Genomic DNA, 6,649 nt, shown 5'->3' on the forward strand with positions numbered 1-6,649 from the left:
CATAACAAGACTTATATGCACAAAGTTGTAGAAGTATTAAAAAAGAATACGAGGTTGAAATGCTTTAATTAAAAATAAAAATAAGTTTTATCTATAATCATTACCATATGCACGTGAATATATATTATACAAATCAAGAAGAAACAATTAATTAAATATTTAATGAACTAAAAATTAGTTTAACATGCCAAAAAGATAGTTATAAAAATATCTTCATAAACATACATGTTGAATTAGAATAAAATATTCAATAATTTTGTATAACGAATTAGGATGAGTAAAATATTCAATATCTATATGAATATATACGTGAAAGTATGATCAAATATTTAATAATTACAACTATGATTATTATTTTATATTCTTCTAAATTACGATAACTATATGAATTTGTAAAATAATGAGAGATAACAGCTCCAAGAAAAGAAAGGCCAAGTGCAAACAAACTTTCACAACAGTATATGTAAACCAAATGTGCATAGCAAATTAATTGAACTCAAATTTTCAATAATCATAATAATAATAAATCATATACTAAAACCAACCTGATTATGATGCAGCTTACCGAAACAATGTGTTGGTAAAATCGATTTATTGGCGTCGATTTTGGTGCTGATTCGAACGAGGGAAACCTTTTTGTTGAGTGGAATTGTGGAGTGAATTAGTGATAATGGAATAGAAAATGATGAATGCTTGGACTGTAGGCTGTAGGACTTGCACAATGTAATGAAAGAAAAAGAAGATTAATAGCTGAAGTACATGTGGGATATCTCTAATATAAATTATAGGATTTGCATTATATATATATATATATATATATATATATATGAAGTGTTAGATGTGTTTTTATATATGAAAGAATTAATTCTATCCTTGTAATTAAAGGTGAAGAAGTATCATTACTTTGTTTAAATAATTAATAAAGCTTAATATATTAATAATAAGAATATAATAAAGAGAAAGTTGATTTTTGTTTTTTCATGTTAAAAGTACAATAACGATTAAAAAAATTAATAATGTATGTGGGATTTGTACGGACTGTAGGCTGTAGGATTTGTACAATGTAATGAAAGAAAAAGAAGATTAATGGGTCAAGTACATGTGGGATATCTCTAACATAAATTATAGGATTTGCTCTACATATACGTGTGTGTGTGTGTGTATGTGTGTGTAAAGTATTAGATGCGTTCCATACTTATAAATGAAGAAAAAAAGGTATCATTACTTTACTTATATAATTAATAAAACTCATTATACTAATAGAAAGAATATAATAAAGATAAAATTTATTTTTATTTTACCATATTAAAAGTATAATAATAATAAAAGAAGATTGATAACTTATAATCAAATGAATTAGAAATAAATAGTTATTTGAATTTACCTAAAATTGGGTTATGTTATATTATCTCAAAACAAATCTCTCATCAATAAAGTATGAGAAATATATTAGGTATGTATATACATTACATATTGGGAAGCCCAACATTTAAATTTTTCTATTAAAATAATCAAACTTTCAATATATCTTATTGAAAGTATTGAACAAACATAATTAGTATTCTTTATTTTGTTTTGTTTTATAAATAAAGTAATTAGTTTGATACATTCAATAGAAAATAACAAATGTTTAATCATTTTAATAATAAATTCGGAATGTTTGACCATTTTAATAAAAAAAATTATAAGTTTAGTGCTTTCGATTGAAAAAACAATTTAATATATCATTATTAGGTGTCTCTAATTGATTTTATATATGTATACATTTCCAAACTACTCATCTTAATTTTAAAACAAAACAAATAATATTAATTATGTTTGTTTGGTATATTCAATAGAATATATTGAAAATTTAATTTATTCTATAAAAAAAAATCTAAAAGTTTGTTTTTTTAATAAAAAAATAGAAGTTCGATTCTTTTAATAATATAAAATTAAAACGTTAGATGTACTCTGATATACAAAGAAACTAGTTCTATTCTTATAAATGAAGATGAATAAGTATCATCACTTTGCTTAAATAATTTGTAAAACTCATTGTACTAATAGTAAGAATATAATAAAGATAAAGTTAATTTCTCTTTTACTATGATAAAGTTATAATAATGATAAAAGAATATTGATCACTTATAATCAAATACATTATAAATAAATAGTTATTTAGATTTAACTAAAATTGGGCTATATTATGTTATCCTAAAACAAATCTCTCATGGACAAAGTATAAGAGATGTATTGGATATATATAAACATCACACATTACTCGAGAAACTAAAATAAGACTAATTTATTAGTTTATGAGTTATTTAATTGTTAAATCATATTTTGAATTATAAAACTTAAAAGTTAAACTATGATAGATTATGTGTCTAATTAAAGGGTAAAATTACAATATTTTAATAGTGAATCAGTTGATATATTTAATCACCGATAAAGATAAAGCTAAAGTACATATATTCATTGGGAAAGACATTATAACTTTGTATCCAAGTATTTGAGACAGTGAACACAAACTCATAAATAAAGCAAAGGTTGTAAGTGAATAATGTGTTTATATATTAAGGATCCTCATACACCGTGTTTTATAAACCAAGTAGTCACTCACTCATGTGAATGAAAGCAATATAAATATATTTGATATATATGATTGAAAGTATATATAAGATAAATGGTGATGAAAGTATAATAAAAATAAAAGATTATTGATAACTTATAATCGTGCGAATAGGTAATACTAAAATCACTTAATCATATTATAACACATTATTTTAGATAATTAGAGTTTTAAAATCAAGTGCATATAGTTTAATTGTAATATTTATAAGTATTCACGTATCACTTTTTTAATTCAAAAAGATTGAAATATTAGATTTTCATATTGAAGAAGCCCAACATTTAGATTTTTCTATTAAAATGATCAAACTTTTAGTATATCTTATTAAAGGTACTGAAGAAACATAATTAGTATTCTTTATTTTATTTTGTTTTAAAAACAAAATAATTAATTTAATACATTCAATTTAAAATTGTAAATGTTTAACTATTTTAATAATAAAATCGGACAGTTCGACTATTTTAATAAAATAATTTAAAAGTTTAGCATTTTCAATAAAAAAATGATTTAATATATCATTATTAAGTTCCTCTAACCGATATTATATATATATGTATATGTATGTATGTATGTATGTATGTATGTATGTATGTATGTATGTATGTATGTGTGTGTGTAAAACTTTTTTCTATTGAAATTTTTGAACTAATCATCTTAATTTTAAAACAAAACAAATAATATTAATTCTATTTATTTAATATATTTAATAGAATATATTGAAAGATTAGTCTATTATATAGAAAAATCTAAAATTTTAATTTTTTCAATAAAAAAATAAATGAAAATTCTGCTCTTTTAGTAAAATAAAATTAAAGCGTTAAATATATTTTTATATTTTAGGAACTAGTTCTATTCTTGTAAATAAAAATAAAGATGTATCGCTACTTTACTTAAATAATTGATAAAACACATTGTACTAATAGGAAAAATATAATAAAAATAACATTAATTCTTATTTTACTATGATAAAAGTATAATAATGATAATGGAAGATTAATAGTTTAAAATCAAATGAATTAGAAATAAATAGTTATTTGGATTTACCAAAAATTGGGTTACATTATATCATCCCAAAACAAATCTCCCATTGACAAAACATGAGAGATATATTGGGTATATATAAACATCACATATGGTTTGAGAAACTAAAATAAAACTGATTTATTAGTTTATAAATTTTTCAGTTGTCAAAATATACTTTGGATCTTAAAGCTGAAAAGCTAAACTATGATAGATTATATGTCTAATTAAAAGGTATAATTACAATATCTTAATAGTGAATCAGTTGATATGTTTAATCCCTGATAAAGATAAAGCTAACACATTTATATAGTCATCGGGAAAAATATTATAGCTTTTTCTCCAAGTATTTGAGACAGTGAGCACAAAGTCATAAATAACGCAAAGGTGATAAATGAATAATATGTTTATATATTAAGGATCCTTATAAATCGTAATTCATAGACAAAATAGTCACCAATTCTAATTGTAAAAAATAATATAAATAAATAAATATATATATATATATATATATATATATATATATATATATATATATATATATATATATATATATATATGAAAGTATATATCAGATAAATGATGATAAAAGTATAATAAAGATAAAAAAAATGATTGATAACTTATAATAACACGAATTAGAAATAAACGGTTTTTCAAATTTTTGCAAAACTGGTTTATGTTGTAACATCCCATGAAAAATCTTACAATGAAAAAATACGAAAGATATGTTGAGTATGTAGTATGGACATCTCACATCAGTTTGAGATGTTAATATAAGACTGTTTCAATAATTTGTGAACTTTTTAAATTGTTAAGATGTTTTTTAGGTTATACAAACTAAAAATAAAATTGTGATGGATTATATATCTAAAATGGAAAAACTCTTAAGAGTGAGGTTGTAAATATGCTTCATTCCTTAACAAAGATAACACTAAACTACACATTTTTTGGGAAATGTGTTATAACTTCTATGAGACCACCGTGAACACAAACCCTAAGCAAAGCAAGGGTGGTAAATGAGTAATATGCTCACATATGTTAAAATTCTTATCTTACTTGCTCACAGGTTTGGGATCTCTATGTGTCGTGCTTTATAAACAAAGTAGTCATCTATTCTTATTATAGAAGGCAAATTAGTACAAATTGGATTGAAACTATACATAAGGTCATTCTTTGAGCTATAATTAGAAGATTGGTAATAATATTCTCACAATCATGCATTCTTATTGAATAATAAGGCTATAATTTCTAAACTAATTTCAAAAATATTCTCAATGGTATTTACAATATGAAAACAAACTACTACAAACCTCATAAAAAGCCTCAAGTGTAATCCCATGATAATCCTTGGAATTCATAAACGTATAATTATTCAACAGGCTTCGAAGTTCTTTGGCTTCTTCAATCCGGTTTGCCAATATCATCTCAACCATGGAAGCTCTGAAATCTTCTCTCTAATCATAAGAGGACTTTTTCATGGCTACCATGACAATAACTTCTGTGATCCCTTCACTGTCTCTTTGCTTTCTTCTTATAGAATTATGAATTGAATTATAAGCAGAATTAATATTATTGATGAAACATTGTATAATATATAGTATTACAAGGTAGTCTAAACTAGAATTCTAATCCTATGAAATAGGAAAAATGTAATATCTCTACGTAAATGTAAAGGGTATTTTGATCGATTTCCTATTATTCAATGCTACGTGAATTTGCTCAAATCTTAGTTTAAATATGTGCATGTGCCCGTATTAAGAGAAATTCTGTATGTCGTGCGTTTGGAGATATATATATATAACTGCGGCCAAGAGAGGAAACTGCGTAGGAAAAGAAGGAAAAATAATAATAATAATTGACTAGGATATATCCATTAGCCATGCAAGGGGCTGGCACATCTGTAAAATTATCTCCTTCCTTCCAAAGCCAAAGGAGATTTTAAAAGAAACCAGAGAGACATATTAGGGGAGCTGCTGGTGCCCATCACGTTTTGGCCAACATTGAGATCCCATTTCCGCAAAACCATTTACCTTTCACACAACTTCCAGAGAGCCAAAATTGACAAACCATTCGTGGAACTTTAAAATACTTATTTTTTTTCCAGACTTGTAATACCTTGGCACCCATTCACGCAGAAGGAAAGAGGACGGAGCCTTCAGTACACCGGCCAGGGAAGGAAGTCGTCAGAGAAATTGTTGTCACGTGAAGATCGTCGACAGTGTCGGAAGAGAGGTAGGCAAAAAAACATTTAAAACACTAGCTTTAGGGTTTTCAAAATATAATTTCAGAGTTTAATTCCCAAATTCAGATTTCATACCCTAATGCGTATTGTTTTGATACCACATATAAGATTTATTTTGCATAAATTGAATAAAATAAAATAAATCAAACAACTATAATTTTAAGATCTACACATAGATTATAAAATACTGAATTAAATTTTAGAGTTTTAGAAATACATGAATCTCTATACAATTTGAAATGAAAAACCTTTGGAAATCACCTGAATTACCTATCTAGATCATGACTTGGTTTTCTACTCCATAAACCTCCATGAATGACAACGTTGTATAGATAAGCTATACCGCATTCATGTTGTATTAGGTTTTGGACCAAGGACCTTGCCAATTTATAGTAGGTTAATTTATCTCTATCAAAGTCTAATAAACCTCAATACCCACATTTATATTGTCCACCTAGATCATAACTTTTAAGTGTATTAGGGGTATCTTTATTGATTACTTGAGCTCATTTGTAAACTGACATTGAATTATTCAATTACCAGGTTTTATTAAACCAAAACCACAATTAATGTTAGCCCACATTAGGAAATTTCCAACATAGGAATCAATCAATAAGATATATACAAATTAAAAGGTCCTTTTTAACATATCCTTATGCATACATTTTCTATAATAGAATTATAGAAAGGTGGAAAACATACTTACAGAAATACAAGACACCGTGGATCCATGTCTCCCATCGATATTCACTTTTGAAAGCTCAGGGCAT

The sequence above is a fragment of the Mangifera indica genome, unplaced genomic scaffold, assembly GCF_011075055.1.
Source record: "Mangifera indica cultivar Alphonso unplaced genomic scaffold, CATAS_Mindica_2.1 Un_0030, whole genome shotgun sequence".
NCBI classification, from domain to species: Eukaryota; Viridiplantae; Streptophyta; class Magnoliopsida; order Sapindales; family Anacardiaceae; genus Mangifera; species Mangifera indica.